The sequence below is a fragment of the Giraffa tippelskirchi genome, chromosome 4 (genome assembly GCF_054371585.1).
Source record: "Giraffa tippelskirchi isolate mGirTip1 chromosome 4, T2T-mGirTip1v1.2.pri, whole genome shotgun sequence".
Taxonomy (NCBI): domain Eukaryota; kingdom Metazoa; phylum Chordata; class Mammalia; order Artiodactyla; family Giraffidae; genus Giraffa; species Giraffa tippelskirchi.
Window position 1 is genome coordinate 77,507,147 of NC_137278.1, and position 17,409 is coordinate 77,524,555.

Below are 17,409 nucleotides of genomic sequence, written 5' to 3' on the forward strand. Positions count from 1 at the left end.
TCAAGCCCAGGAAAGATGGCAGCCCCAGAACACAGGCCAGGACCCACACTCCAGCGAGCAGAGACCTGGCTGAGGGTGGAGTTGGGTGCAGGAGAACGCAGTGGAACTGGTCACAGCCTGGACTGGCTTTGGAGATGAGAGACCCATTCTTTTCTGCAAATCTACTGGAGGAGAGTGGTTCTCAGTGACAGAGACAGAAAGACAGACTCTGCTCTTACAGAGAGAGGGGCTGTCCAAGCAGCAGACACTCAGGTTACAGCTCTTTTCCAGCTTGGAGATTAAGAATTTGAAACAATTTGTGAAGTGCCATGTCTGGTTTATGGCAGGTGCACAATTCATTAAAAGCCATCCATTATTAATACCAGAAGGAGAGGGCGGGGAGGGGGGGTTTCAGAGCCCCAGCTGCTGGGGGAAACAGGTCACATACAGCTCTATATCCCCCACCTCAGGAAAACAGGAAGAAGACCTGTCATGAGGGAATAAGGTATGAGGCAGGTGTTCAGAGGTAGAGTTCCAAGTGCCCTTTATCTTAACTTCTTCCTACACAAGCTAGGAGGAAGCATCTGGCCAGTTCTTTAATGAAACTTGGAACTCACTGCTGTAGTTAAGAAGAAAATATTTTTGTGGTTTTTCTGTGGGGGAAGAAAGTAATAAATCTTTCTGTTGTTGAAGGAACACCTTTCAGTGGTATAGCTCTGAGAGGGATATATTATTATGAAAGTGTAAGTGTCTGAAAGTTTGTTAGTTGGACCACTGGGAAGCTTCATGTACACCCTGAAGGGTAAGAACACAGGATGAGCTGGTGGTCCCAAGCTCAAAGGAGGTCACAGAAGATATAAATTTAAGAAACTGGCATTCCTACTAGAACAGCTAGGTTTTCGGGGTGAGTGTTGGATCTGAAAAGCTCCTTTGTATCTCCCCACGGATTTCCTACAGAGCCCCTGCTCAGCAAAGAGCATCTGTTTTCACTGCCTGCTCTGATCAGTCAGGTATGGCAGGAAAAGGGGACATGGCCTTGTTCTTAAGGAGATCATTCACCCTGGACAAATGTGATGAATCCTTGCTGGACGTTCTAGGCACTGATCTAGGTTCAAGGCATAGGGTAGCAACCAAAACAGACAACAAATAATAACTATGTGTCAGGTTGTGATAAGTGGTAGACACAGAGTAAGGAGAAGAAAGGGCTGGGTGTGTGTTGGGGTGGGGGGAAAGGCCTCCCTGATAATGGGGTACTTGTGCAGAGATGTGAAAGAAGTGAAAGCGGCAAGAGGGCAAGTCACACAGACATCAGACGGTTGGGCCCAGATGGAGGGAACACCTATCGAAGCCTATGGAAGTAGCTCTGGGACTTCCCTGGGGGTCCAGTGGTTAAGAGTTTGCCTTCCCTGGCCCAGGTAGATTCCATAGGCTGCCTGTGCACCACAACTACTGAAGCCCATGCTCTCAAGCCCATTGTTGTTTAGTGGCTAAGTCGTGTCTGACTCTTTTGTGACCCTATGGATTGGAGCCCGCCAGGCTCTTCTGTCCATGGGATTCTCCAGGCAAGAATACTGGAGTGGGTTACCATTTCCTCCTCCAGAGGATCTTCCTGACCCAGGGATCAAACCCACATCTCCTTCATTGCAGGCAGATTATTTACCAGTGAGCCACCAGGGAAGCCCCTGGAGCCTGTGTTCCACAACAAAAGAAACCATCACAATGAGAAACCCATGTGCTACAACAAAGAGGAGCCCTGCCTCACCGCAACTAGAGAAAGCCAGCACACAGCAGTGAAGCCCAGCGCACAGCAATGAAGCCCAATGCACAGCAATGAAGCCCAGCACAGCCAAAAATTAAATAAATAAAGTAGCCTAGTTTTCGGTGAGCACTATGCACACTGCCAATGAGGGTGACAATATCTCCTTCCTTATGCAGAGTCCTCACCCACAACAGTGGGTGGCAGCTCCTTTGTGTAACACACCCCAATCTCCAGCCATGGTGCACTGGACCCGAGGAGGGCATCCATTCAAACTGAGCACTCTTGCATGAAGTAATGGCAATCATAAGGGAGAATCAGCAGTACGCTGTGACTGTCTCCAGGGCTGACCTGGGGTTTTGAGTCTAGGAGGCTGGAGTTAGAAGGCCCAAAGCCTGTGTGACTGAGAGTGGGTTTATCAGCCTGTCCTTGAGGCAGAGACTCACCCCAAGGCTATGCTTGTGCAGTCGAACATTTCTTAGGGCAAGTCAATCCAGTGCTGCTCCTCTGCTTCCATCTCCTGAGTGCGGATAGATTAGGTGCAGAGATTGCAAGGAAGAACACAGAGCAAACAGAAATACTTCCACTGAGACTGCTTAGGCTTGAAGCAACATTCCTCCAGTGCTCTCTGCACACACACCTGATGAGAGTAGAAATAGGAATTGGATCTTTCAAAACTCTTTTAATGAATAGTTTTTTTTTTTAAAAGCACTACCTTTTTAAGAAGTCTGGGTGTTTCTATCTTGATAATGTAATTTAAAGGTATAAGTAAGGTTTTTTTGTTTTGTTTTTAAAAGGAATTTTTCATACGAGGAAGCTTTTTCCCTTTAATAACCTGAATATCCAGGGGGGATGAAGCAAGTCAGGCTCTGACTCGTTGCCTCTTGTTCCAAGCTCTGCCGTCTCTTGGATTGCAGCCTATCCACAGCTTACCCTGAGTTGGCTGAGCAGTTTTCTTCATGAGTAAAATGCAAACAGCAAAGTTCTCAAGGCCAGAGCATTTCTTTCCACTGGGGAGGTTGTGAATTTTTAAGGTGTTTGCTGGGCTGAGATTTCATTAACTAAATTGTGTAAAGGGTCTTATTGTCATGTGTTGTTGTTCAGTTGCTAAGTCGTGTTCAACTGTTTGCGACCCCACGGACTGCAGTATGCCAGGGTTCCCTGTCCTTCACTATCTCCTGGAGTTTGATCAAATTCATGTCCATTGAGTCAGTGATGCTATGCTTAACCTAAAAATCAATCCCAAACAAATATCAATAGTTGCTAAATAAATACTAGTGCCTATAGAAGTTACATCAAAAAAGAAAGTTCTTATTAGATACAGAGGCATACTGGAGTATTTACAAGTGAAATGACATTGTGTCTGGGACTTGCTTTTAAAAATTCCTGTTAGGGACTTCCCTGGAGGTCCAGTGGTTAAGACTTTGCCACCCAATGCAAGGAAGTGCAGATTTAATCCCTGCTCAGCAATGGCACCCCACTCCACTCCAGTACTCTTGCCTGGAAAATCCCATGGACGGAGGGGCCTGGTGGGCTGCAGTCCAGGGGGTCGCTAAGAGTCAGACACGACTGAGCGACTTCACTTGCACTTTTCACTTTCATGCATTGGAGAAGGAAATGGCAACCCACTCCAGTGTTCTTGCCTGGAGAATCCCAGGGACGGGGGAGCCTGGTGGGCTGCTGTTTATGGGGTCTCACAGAGTCGGACACGACTGAAGTGACTTAGCAGGGAGCTAGGATCGGACATGCCTGGAGGCCAAAAAACCAAAACATAAAACAGGCAATATTGTAACAAATTCAGAAAGGCATTAAAAATAGTCCACATCAAAAAAAAAAATTTTTCCAGTTAAGAAAATGTGCATATTTGTGGGGGAGGAGATGGAAGTAGGATAGGGGTGCTCCTTGAAACAAGATCAGCGCGTGTAGAGATTGTTTCAACTGGGTGGTAGGGACATGGGGTTCACTATGCCATTCTGTCTCACTTTGTGTATGTTTAAAACATTTCATGATAAGAAGTTAAAAGACTGAGAAAGAGAAAAAAAGAGATGTCAGTCTGCCCCACTCTTTTTGCTCTGGACTCCACTGTTACATAACATCAGCAGAGATCCGAACATGGGGAATTTGATTATGGGAGTTTTCACAGTATGACTTCAACAAAGGGAAAAGTTTGATGGATTATTTCTGGAGAGTGGAGCAGTCAGGGTTTCCAAGAAGAGTGATGTTGAAATGAATAATGAAGATTCCTTGCTCAGTGATGTAGCCTGAGGGCTCTTGTCAGAGGTTCTGAGAAATTGCAGAAGGGGCCGGTGGTGATCTGGTGGATCAGCGCTTCCTTGTGCAATGCAGGAAAGATCCACAGGCTCCCTGCACTTTCCCCACAGAATGGTTGTAGGATTTACTTGTACTTTATACCTGGGGCTATGGCCAGCACAGTGCAGCCATCCAGGTCCAGCGTGACTGGTTGTGGTGTTCTCCGGAGTCTCGGTGACTGTCAGGGGAACCCAGTTGAGGGAGTGTGTGCAGGGCAATCAGGCTTGGCAACCAGTCTCTTGCATTCTCGAAGATTCCCACTAAGCCCAGAAAGGAGCACTGGAATGCAACACAGGAAGTTCTTTCTTCTCAGCCCCTGTCACTGGGCTCGTAGGGTGGGGTGGAAATTGGTCTATGGGTGACCACACCCATCTCCCTATCCACTTTGGCCAGAGACTTTACATCCACAACAGCTGCTGTCTGTGTTTGGCTTTCAACTCAAGCTGTCTGCACCCAGCTTCCAGAAACCAGTTTGCAGGGGACAACTGTGACACCAACGTTCCAATCATAACTGACCTGTACCCTCGCCCTACTGTCCCCCCTGCCATGCACGCTGCATGCTCTCCTTTCATTTCTAAGACAGGATTTATCTCAGGAGGTGCATCACTGATGTGTCCAATGGTTTTGTTCTGGAGTTTCTTAAATTTATTCCAAAAGCTCATCACTTAAAATGTGTGAGGAATTTTTTTTTTTAATGAGTTTTGGTGGAATAAAGAATGAGGTTATGGAGATGCCTTTATCTAGTATTGCTCACACCACTCTGTGGGATAAGACTGGACAGTGAGTGATGCTTTAGGAAATAACTTGGCTCTTCCATGTCATAATTAATTCAACTAATCAAGATGTAACATGGGCTATGAACTCTGTGGTACTGCCTTTTTAAGAGCTCATAATCCCTTAAAATCATTCAAATCCTTCTGTATAGTAATAACACTCCTGGAAATTTCTACAAAGGAAATAATTCAAAAGAAGGGGGGAGGAAATCTTTATATGAATATAGATATTTATGGGAGAATCACTGATAACTGTGAAAACTGGTAACAATGAACAATGAACAGTAGCAGAGGAATGGTGAAACAAACGATGATGTATCTGTCTCTTTGAAAGGAACACTATCTCAAAAACATTAATGATCCATTTTGGGGGGCTGATACCTTTCCCTGGAAGCAGTTGAGCAACTCCCCTGGAGCAATGATTCAAATCATTCCTGATCTTTAAATATTAATCTTTGATCAACTTAATTAATCATAGTATCCACATAGCAGCAGACACATGCAGGCAAAACCAGAATCTCTGGAGAAAAATAATGACAAATCGAAAAAGACCAGCCAGAAACCCCTGACAGCCAAGAACAAATGAGAGGTTGGCATGGGGAGGACTTCTTTCATCATTACTTCTCCTGTTGGAAGCACTCAAACAAAACAGGAAATGCATCCACCCCCAGCTGCTCTTCTTTCATAATCTTGCCCCAAACTTGTATGGGTAACTCGGGGCAAATTCTGGGCCCAGGCTGCCAATGTTGTGTATTAGTGGAGTGAAGCAGGCTGACAGTCTGCAGCCCGAGAAGGTTTTTGGAGAAGAGTCTGTGTGCCAGTGTTAATTACAGCTTGACTTAAACCTTAGATTGTGGATGGACTATGAAAAAGGCAGATGGATGACTATGTGGTGAGATGAACCCAGATACTTAGATCTCTCAAGAGGAAAAAGAAAAACCTTAGAATCGTCTCCAGGGGACAGACACTGTGGTAGGTCCAGTGAAAATTATAAGTTTTGGGTTAGACACAACTTCTGCCCACAACCCAAAAGAGTGTGTTAGGGGGACAGAATGGAAATACAGATAGAACTCTAGTCAATAAACATACCTCACTGAACAAAATGTAAGTACCTCAAAGGAATAAACTATGAGTTAGGTCACTTGGGGTCAAATCCCAGCTAGGCTTTCTGGTCAACTGTGTGATCTTGGACAAATGTCTAAGACTCAATTTCATTTTAGGTAAAATGGAAATAAATAATGCCTAACTCAAAGGCAGGTATGAGGATTAAATAAGATAAGGCATTTGAGAATCTGTTGAATCCACAATGTGGACTGCTTGAGGCGATGTTTCTCAAACCTGGCGGCACACTAGAATCACTCTACCAGTGAAGTCGCTTGGTCGTGTCCGACTCTTTGTGACCCCATGGACTGTAGCCTACCAGGCTCCTCCATCCGTGGACTTTTCCAGGCAAGAGTACTGGAGTGGGTTGCCATTTCCTTCATCCAGGGGATCTTCCCGACCCAGTGATCAAACCCAGGTCTCCTACATTACAGGCAGACGCTTTACCATTTGAGCCACCAGGGAAGCCCAAATCACTCTGGGGAGTTAAAAACATACTGATGCCTGGGTCATGCCCCCAGAAATTCTGAATTGACTTTTATCATGTGTGGCATTGGTGGTGGGACATTTAGAACTGTAGAAGAGAAAGAAACAAATCTATAATTATAGTTGGAGATTTCAAAACCTTGCTCTTACTAATTGATGGAACATGTAAGATAGAAAATCAGTAAGGATATAGAAGACTTGAGCAATGCCATCAACTAATTTAACTTAACATTTTAAGAACATTCCACTTAATAGTGTCAGAGTACATATTCTTTTCATGAGCACACAGAAAAATTTCCAAGATAGACCATAGTCTAGCTACAAAATAAGTCTTAAGAAATTTTAAAATATCCAAATTAGAAGAATATGTTTTTTGATCACAGAGGAATTAAACTAAATGTTAGTAACAGAAAGATATCTGGGAAGTAGCCAATTGTTTGGGAACAAATTTGCACACTTCTAAATAACCTACAGGTCAAAGAAGAAATCAAAAGGGCAATTAAGAAATAATCTGGAACTAAATGAAAACACAGTATATCAAAATTTGTGAGGTTTAGCCAAAACATATTTATAGGCAAGTTATACCACTAAACATAGTACAGAAGAAGAAAGGCCTTAAACCAATGACTTTAGATACCACCATAAGCAACTAGAAAAAGAGCAAATTAAACCTCAGCTAAGCATAAAAATATAAATTATCAAGATTAGAAAAGATATTAGTGAAATAGAAAACAAAAGCAATGGAGAAAAATACATGAAATTAAAAGCTGGTTCTTTGAGAAGATTAGTAAAATTGATAGATCTCTAGCCAGACTGATCAGGAAAAAAAGAGAAAGAAGACACAAATTACTAATATCAGGATTGATTAAAATTACTATAAGATAATATCAAGAATAGCTTTGTGCCAATAAATATGACTAACTTAGAGGAAATATAAAAAAAAATTTTGATATAATTTATTATTCTAACAAAAAAATAGATAACCAGTATAGCTCTATATCTGTTAAATAAATTGAATTAGTGGTTAAAAATCTTTCCACAAAGAAAATTTCAGTCCAAGATGAATTCTATCCAATATTTAAGGAAGAAATAATATTAATTCTACATACAAACACTTCAAGTAATTTGAAGGAGATGAGGATGGAACATATCCCAACTTATTCTATGAGACCAGAATTACTCTGATACCAAAACTAGACAAAAACATTACAATAATAGAAAAGCAGAGACTGATATCTCTCATGTGTATAGATGTAAAAATTCCTAAGTAAGTTTTAGCAAATGGAATCTAACTATATATATATATATATATATATGATAATAAATAGTAAACAAATGGATTTACCTCAAGATTTCAAGGTTAGTTTGCTATTTGAAAATCAATGTAATTTACCATATTAACAGGCTTAAAAGAAAAACCATAAGAATAGCTCAATATATGCAGATTTGACAAAATTCAAGATCCATTTCTGATTTTTTTAAAAAGCAACTCTCAGTAAAGTAGGGAACTTCTCAACTTGAGAAAGGGCATCTGTGAAAAACCTAATGACAACATCATACTTAATGGAAAAGACTGGCTCTCTTTCCTCTAAGACCAAGTACAAAGCAAGGTTGTCCACTGTCACTATTTCTATTTAGCAATTTACTGCTTCTAGCAAGAGCAATAAGGCAAGAAAAAATACATAAAAGGAAGCCACTCTGGACAAGAAGAAGTAAAGCTGTCTTTACTCTTGAAAACATAATTATCTATGTGGAAAATTCTGTGGAACCTAAAAAAGCTACAAAACTAATAAATGAGTTTAGTGAGGCTGCAGGACATAAGATCAATATTAAAAAAAATCAACCGTATTTCTAAATAGTTACAACAAACAGTTGGAAACTGAACTTATATAAACATTTACAAGGGCATAACAGTATCAACTACTTAAAATTAAATCTCAAAAATGCAGTATAAGACCTGTACACTGAAAAAAAATTGGTGAAAAGAGATAAAAAAATGACCACATATATGAGAGATATACTGTGTTCTTGGATTGGGATATTTAAAATTGTTAAGCTGTCAGTTCTCCCCAAATAGATCTATAAAATCAAATCCCAATCAAAATCCCATTAGACTTTTTAAACCCAGAATTTGACAAATATTGTAAAATTTAAGTTCATTCTAAAATTCTTATTTAGAGAAAGAATAAAGTTGGATTTCAAGACTAATAATAAAGCTATAGTAATCAAGGCAATGTGATATTAGTATAAAGCTAGATCAAGGGAACAGAATGGAGACTTTAGAAAAGACCCACGAATATATGGTCAATTGGCTTTTGCACAAAGGTGCAAAGGCAATTCAATAGAGAAAGGTCAGTCATTTCAATAAATAGTGAATATCCCTATGCAAATAGTAAACATCATTCCATATCTTGGACCATACATAAAAACTAACTCAAAATGGATTATAGACCTAAATATAAAACCTAAAATTATAAAACGTCTAGAAAAATAACATAGAAGAAAATCTTTGTGATCTTTGGTCACTTATACCACCAAAAGTACAACCCATTAAAAAAATTATAAGTTAAACCTTATCAAAATTAAGAACTCTGCCCTTTGAAAGACATTGTTAGGGAATAAAAAGATTGAGAGACAGTATTTGTCAATCATATATCTGACAAAGGACTTATATTCAGAATACATAAAGAACTCTTAAAACTCAACAATTAAGAAAACAAAACCCAATTAAAAAATAAGCAAAAGACTTCAAAGATTCTTACCAAAAAAGATAGAAGGATGGCAAATATACACATGAAAAGATTCTCAATGTCAGCAGTCACTGCTGCTGCTGCTAAGTCGCTTCAGTCGTGTCCGACTCTCTGCGACCCCATAGACGGCAGCCCACCAGGCTCCACCGTCCTTAGGATTCTCCAGGCAAGAATACTGGAGTGGGTTGCCATTTCCTTCTCCAGTGCATGAAAGGGAAAAGTGAAAGTGAAGTCACTCAGTCGTGTCCAACTCTTAGTGACCCCATGGACTGTAGCCTACCAGGCTCCTCCGTCCATGGGATTTTCCAAGCAAGAGTACTGGAGTGGGGTGCCATTGCCTTCTCCGAGTAGTCACTAGGAACATGTAAACTAATACCACAATGGAGATACTATTACACATCTATTAGAACAGCTAAAGTTAGAAATACTGACAATACCAATCCAATTCCTGGAGAGGATGTGGAGCAATTGGAACTCATACATTTCTGGTAAGCAAGCAAAATGGTATTGTACAGTCACTTTGGGTAACAATTTGGCAGTTTCTTTTGAAGTTAAATGTACACTTACCATACCCACTTTTAGGTATTTTCCTAGAGAAATGAAAACTCATATGCTCATACTTGTTCATGAAGGTTTATAGCAGTCTATTCATAGTTGTTTAAAACTGGAAACAACCCAAATGTCCTTCGCTGGTAAATGGTTAAGATAAATTGTGGTATATTCATACAATGGAATATTACTCAGCAAAAAAAGGAACAAACTAGTAATACAGGCAACAATGTAGATGAATCTCAGAATAATTATGTTGACTAAGAGAAATCAGGTCTCCCCCCTTCAAAAAAAAAAGAGTATGGTTTCATTAAATTAAAATTCTAGAAAATGAAAACTAACCTATGGTAGCAGAGAGCAAATCAATTGTTGCAGAAAGGGTGGAGGGGTTGCAAAGGGGCACAAGGAAACTTTAGGGGTGATTAGGTTGATCATGGTGATCAAAAGTCTTCCTACTGTACACCTAAAATATATGCAGCTTATTATATGTCAGTTCAATGGCACCCCACTCCAGTACTCTTGCCTGGAAAATCCCATGGACGGAGGAGCCTGGCGGGCTGCAGTCCATGGGGTCACTGAGTCGGACATGACTGAACGACTCCACTTTCACTTTTCACTTTCATGCCCTGGAGAAGGAAATGGCAACCCACTCCAGTACTCTTGCCTGGAGAATCCCAGGGACGGGGGAGCCTGGTGGGCTGCCGTCGATGGGGTCGCACAGAGTCGGACACGACTGACGCGACTTAGCAGCAGCAGCAGCAGCAGCATATGTCAGTTATATCTCAAGAAAGCTGTGTAAAAAACTTTTATCTAGGGGACTCTAATGTACAGCTAAATTTGAGGACACTGAAACATACATAACTATCCTATGTCCTTCAGTTTTGGCTTAGAAGTTGGCTGCCATTAACCCACAGAGAGTTTTTCTATTGTCCAGATTCCAGTCCTGTAACAAATCTGAAACCTAGAGGATAACTACAGAATGAACACAGCTCACCAGATAAATTCATTTTTGTAGTTCCAGGGCCTTCATTTTAAACTGCAGGGAAGTACTAGATAAAAATTCCTAATCTGAAATAAAATACAGCAAGAGACTCAAGCCTTTAAGCTTCCAGAGCTATAAATCACCCACAGTGCAGAGACAATTTTGGAACTGGTAATTTGGTGAAACTGTTCTCCCCATCCCTCACAGTCTCAGCTTCTGTGCTACCCTTACTTTATTAGAGTTTGGTATTTGAACCTACTCCACTTTCTGCTTCTCTTTCCTTTGACCCAATCTGCAGGGCTTCCCAAATGGTTCAGCAGTAAAGAAACCGCCTGCAATGCAGGAGACACAGGAGACTGGGGTTTGATCTCTGAGTCAGGAAGATCCCTTGGAGAATGATATGGCAACCCACTCCAGTATTCTTGCCTGAAAAATCCTATGGACAGAGGAGCCTGGTGGGCTACAGTCCAAAAGGTTGCAAAGAGTCAACATGACTGAGCAACAGGACACAGAGCAGCAGTGCTTCCAAGAATAGGTACTTGAATGTATTGAAGAAGTTGCTAGCTTTGTTAGGCTGTGCAAGACCTCCTTAAATAAGTGTATTCCTCTTTCCTCTCAATGACTCAAACAGGATAACTATAAAGGACTTGAAATTGGCTGAAGGAGACCAGTATATCCATTCCATTGGGCACATTTTGCTCAGAGGCAGTAGGACAACTTAGGGTGGCACAGTTTCACCTTCAGTGTGTGTATGACTCACCTGGGGATCCTATCAAAATGCAGAATCTGAGCCAGTAAGACTGGGGTTGACCCCAAGACTGTGCATTTCTAAGCAGCCTCTCCTTGGTAATGCTGATGCTGCCAGTTGGGTTGCAAGGCAAATGACCTTTCAAAGTCCTTTCGTACCTGGGACACTGTGAAGCAATAATCACCCTATATAGGGAAGAAGAAGGCATTCAAGTCAAAGGAAGGAACACTGTATCAGCTCTGACTTTGATGATACTCTCCAAGTTATGAAACCCCTGCATTACATAAATGCTTATACATCTGGTAAGAGTAAGGATCTATTTGTTGTGAATAGCTCAGAATGGTTAAAAAAAAATGTTGATAGAATTTTCTTACCTTTCGCTGAAAAGGATTTGTAATAGAATGGTTTTTGTAGGTTACAGTTAGTCAATCCAATTTAAGTCACTTTATCATGGTTGCATCCAATCACTTCCTATGTGTGCCCCCCCTTTTATGAAAGATGAAACACTAATGTTTAATATACTACATAGCTGGTGTTTTCAGTTCTTATGACAAATGGGCTGGTTTCTCTCTTAGATAGTGAGAGGATTATATTGCATGTCCTGAATTTTCTTCTTTTTGAGGCAAAGATAGCTCTGGTAACAGCAGCAGTTGCTTTTAGTGATTTATAGTAAAATCCCTTGGAAAGAATCACAGGACAGGATTGAAGCATGGTCATGAATCTTCCTGGGGAAGCTGGCTGCAGTCCTTGGGTGGGTCTTTCTCACCCACTACTTACTTTCCTCCCCCTCTGCTTTGTACATCATACTGCATGATTTTTTTCCAGGGCAGATTCTTAATTTTTGGAAAGGGACAGCATAGTTTAGTTCTGCCTAAAACTGACACATTCAAACAAACACATTTCAAATCTCTCTGAATTTGCAATTGAAACCAAGAGAGTCCTTGATGTGCTGAAGACCAGGCCAATCTATATTTTCCATCGAAATTCTTATTATGGGTCATTTTCCATCTCAGTTTACCTTGTTATTTAAATTAGTTCATCGTGATTTTCAATGAAAATAACTGAGGGAAATGGCATCCATAAAAGCTAAGAGTAAATCTATATTCATAATCCTGTATTCCTTATCCAGGGTTCCTTATTAAGTGATTACAAGAGCAATTTTCTGTCTTTCAAGTCCATTTCTGCAGAAGAATTTGAATCACCACTGGAATGAATGTGGTAACGAGAGGAGTTCTGTCAACAATATGTGACACGAGAGAGGGGAGCATAGGAGTTGGGCTGTCTGGACGATGGTTTTGGATGGGGTTTGGGGTTTTCGTTTTTGCCAGAAAACTCAAAGTTCAAAGAGAGTAGAAAAGCATATTGATTAGCCTTGGACTAGTCAAAGACTAGATTTATATCTGAATTTAACTAATGTTTTACACATGGTCTCCTTTGTGTTTGAAAGATGCTGTACCCCGGGTTATTTAAAGACCAGGGCCAGCTGAAAGTAATTCCTCTTCTTGTCTTCTCTCCTCCAAATCATGACCATTTAATAGGATGGTAGATATTAAATCTCTAGGAACAAAAGGGAGTGTGACTGGCCCATATGACCTGTGATCTCTAAAGTCCCTGTTGGCGCCACAAGATCTTCGTGGCTTATTTTTCTCCCCAAACCTCTTATTTCAAAGGCCACGTTCATGGGGGTATCTGGAGAACCAAGCTGACCACTTGCCCATCTGACAATTCATCTTTCTTTTGCCCTGTTTATTAAAGACATTTGGATCCCCTCCTGTCAACTTCAGCTCCATCAGTTAATTTTCTTTCTTTTTTTAATTTTAAAAAAAAATTATTTTATTTATTTATTTGGCTGCAATAGGTCTTTGTTGTGGCATGCAGGATCTAGTTCCCAGATCAGGGATTGACCTAGAGCCCCCTACATTAGGAACACAGAGTCTTAGCCACTGGACCACCAGGAAGTCCCCTCCATCAGTTAATTTTTGTTTAAAACTTATATTCTTAACATAACTGGACTTCCCTGGTGGCTCAGATAGTAAAGAATCTGCTTGCAATGTGGGAGACCTGGGTTCAATCCCTGGGTTGGGAAGATCCCCTGGAGAAGGAAATGGCAACCCACTCCAGTATTCTTGCCTGGAGAATCCCATAGACAGAGAAGCCTGGTATTTGAGTTTGGTATTTGAACCCACTCCACTTTCTGCTTCTCTTTCCTTTGACCCAGTCTGCAGGGCTTCCCCAATGGTTCAGCAGTAAAGAAACCGCCTGCAGTGCAGGAGACACATGACTGTAGTCCATGGGTTCGCAAAGAGTTGGACACAACTGAGTGACTGCACTTTCACTTTTTCAACATAATTAGGTGCATTGTGCTGAGCACTTTACTCATATTATCTTAGTTAATCCTCATGATCCCCATTCTAGAGGTGAGAAACCTGAAGCTCAGGTAGGTTCCATCACTTGCTCAAGTCCTCAAGGACAGGATCCAAAATAAGACAGTTTAACCCAGACGTGTGCTAATAACCATTGTGTATCCTGGTTCCTTCATCTGCAGGTTTTTTTAGAACTGGGAGACTGAAGGAGTTTGGGAAAGGGACAAGAATACGGACTCTAATGAAGTTGCTTTAAAGCTTCCTAGTTATCCATTCATTCAACAATAGTGTGCACATGCTCAACTCTTACAGAAGCATGCTTTCAATGAAAGGTCATAGCATCACTCTATGTTGTTGTTATTTAGTCACTAAGTCGAGTCTGACTCTTTGCCAACCCTTGGACTGTAGCCCACCAGGCTCCCCTGTCCGTGGGATTTCCCAGGCAAGAACACTGCAGTGGGGTGCCATTTCCTTCTCCGGGGGATCTTCCCAACACAGGGATTTAACTCAAGTCTTCTGCATTGGCAGGCAGTTCTCTACCACTGTGCCACCAGGGAAGCTCAGCATCACTCAATAGCAGACACCTGTTCCTGGTAGTGGTCCCCCACACTATCCACAGGGTAAGTCTCCTGAAGCCATGTTTCAATTTTAACACCTGCTCCCCTAGTTAGAGTAGGATGTGTCCCAAGCTGGTCGATGAGATTCTTTCCATTAGAAATCTGAAATTGGGAAGAAGAGATGGTGATTTAGCTTCTGATATAGCTGGAACTGTGTCATGCAAACAGTGTAACATGCAAACTCAGGAGCTGTAGAGAAGCCATTTTCTTCCATAAATGAAAGCGGGGAGAGGGGAGAAGGGTGAGGGGAGGAGAAGAGAGAGGGGAGAGGGGAGGGGTTGTTAGAGGACAGGAGAGGGGAGAGAAATAATATGAGGACGATGAAGCAGACACAGAGTAGCTGAGACCAGATGGACAGGGGACTTTTTGCCAACTTTCCAGTACATGGCTTCAGCTCCTCAAGAAGTATCCCTATTTCCTTAAAAACACTTTTTTGATTAAGCTGCTTCAAGTTGACTTCTGTGCTTTGCAATGAAAATCCTAATGAAGACCTAGGAACTCTGATACTTCTGAATCTCTCCAGAGCCCAATAGCAGACTCTGCATTCAATCAATGCTTTGTTCTTCATTCTCGGCTCCAGTATGCTCCAACCCTGCCCACTTATCTGGAGTCTTTATTCAATCATCTAATTGTATTGCCTGAATCCAGGCTGTTTTCTCTCTTGTTCACCTTACATTCTACTGTGAGATTAACCTTCCAAAACTTTGTTTTTCCTCACGTGTTACTCTCCAGTTCGAAAATTTGTCACTGTGCCCCGGCTTTCTCCAGTTGTGGCGAGTGACGGCGACTCTCTGGTTGTGCAGCAGAGGCTTCTCACTGTGGTGTCTTCTCTTGCGGAGCACAGGCTACAGAGAGCAGGCTCAGTAGTTGTGGTGCATGGGCTTAGCTGCCCTGTGGTACGTGGGATCTTCCCGGCCCAGGAATCAAACCGGTGTCCCCTGCATTGGCAGGCAAATTCTTATCCACTGCACCACCAGGGAAGTCCTCACTAGCCCCTAATTGTGTCTCCTTGGAACACCCAAGGAGATGGTCTATGGTAACAAGATTTCTGTGGTCAAAGACTCTTAGGAAGTCGGATTCCTTCCTCTCTTGACCTTGCCACATACATAAACAATCTTAAAGGCTTTGAGAAGTTCTATTTATGAACCATTCCCCTGGCCCCACCCTGCTACCCCACACACACCAAAAAACAAAAACAACTCAGCTTGAATTTGACTAGACATTTCCTTTCTTGATGTGATACCTCTGGTACAAGGGGAAACAGCTACAGAATTAGGGCCAAACATCTTTTTGACCCTCTCTGCATGTGCCCCATATATGACTTATCCAATCAGACGGACCACTTTCCCCTCAACTGCAGACTGCAGCCACATGCACCTCCTTCTTGCTTCCTGCGCTTTCTGGCCTCTGTGTCCCCTCCACATGGAATGTTCCTTGCCCACTCTGCCTCCAAGCTCCACCTTCTCCATGGAGTCTTCCCAGACCACTCAAGTCTATCTTGTGCTTATAGTTTTCTCACCTCCTAAAGCACTTGTGATTCGAACCACAGAGTTAGCACGTAGTCATTCACACATAATCTGTTTCTACCTGACTCTTTCACACCTCTATGTTTGTCGACACACAAAGAGTGCAGGTTTATGTAACATGGAAACCATATCTTTTCTTCTATAATACCTAGCTCAGGACTAGCACAAAAATATATTTTTGAGGATGATTGTATTGAATGAGTTGGGTGGACTCCCTGATTTAGAATGACAAATATTTTCCCTCCATCTGCTCAAGAATGGCCTGGACATAAGAGTAAGTATCCTTACTCTGATGCTCAGAGTAAGCCCAATGCCAGGCTTTCTCTGAAGGACACAGGGATAGCTGAATGCTTGTGAGGAGTTACTTCTGCCAATGCAGTGTTCTCTTGGCCTAGAACTTTGAAGGATCCTTACTTGCTGGTAAGGGAAGAAGGTTAGCTTGTCCGAAAACACAGGTGGTGCAGACAACCTTGCCACAATTAAAATTCTATGCTTGGAAACAACCTAAATACTCTCCCATATAAAACTGGTCAAATCCATGATAGTAAATCCACAGCATAAAATCATAAACAGCTTTAACAAATCGTATTGTATGTAAGAATATTTAATGACTTGGGGAAATTATGATACATTGTTAACTGAGAAAAAATTTCTAAAAGACCATATATACTATGTTTATAATTTGATTAAAAAAGAATATGCATCCATTGTAAATGTAAACAAATATGTTCATATTGATTATATCTGGGTGGCGGGAACACAAGTGTTGCTTCTTTTGTTTTTCCAATCCCTTCTTGTATTTTTCTGTATTTTTCCAGTTTTCTACATTGAACATATATTACTTTTGTAATCAGAAAAAAATAATCAAAACACAATTCTCTGTTTTTTTCTTCTCCCAGCTCCTGCCTTCACACAGAATGTTTCAAGTCAAGTTCAGAGGCCCAGAGATTCCTCTCTACTTTGACTTTGTGGCTTAACCTCTTATTGGTTTTGTTCAGTTTTCTTTTTGATTATGCTAACATAGGAATGTCCCAGAATCTACCAATAACCTGAGCACTGTCCAGTGTAGGCATCTGAGCTGAATGTAAGGAGCAGATCAAAAGAACCTCTGCCTCGTTCCTTCCCCAGACACATTCTGACTCGCCTCACTCTGTTTTCCTTCCCCCACTCTCTTCTCTCCTAGGAAGAAAATGCTGATGGATGTGGATATTAAAACCACATCCTTAAAAGAGATATAGAGGAAAGGCATAGGATTATACAATATCTCCCCGTGAATATATACAACTTTACCCAACTACTGCCTAAGAAAGATTCCAGCTCAGCTGGTCTGCTACGGTGCTGATCAGAGTAAGTATTAGGAAGAACTAAGACTTGAAAGGGGCCCAAGAGGCCAGGAATCATTACACTGGAAATGGAGAAAAGAAAAGGTCCAAGGAGACAGAAGCAAGGAAGGGCATCAAGAACCTGTA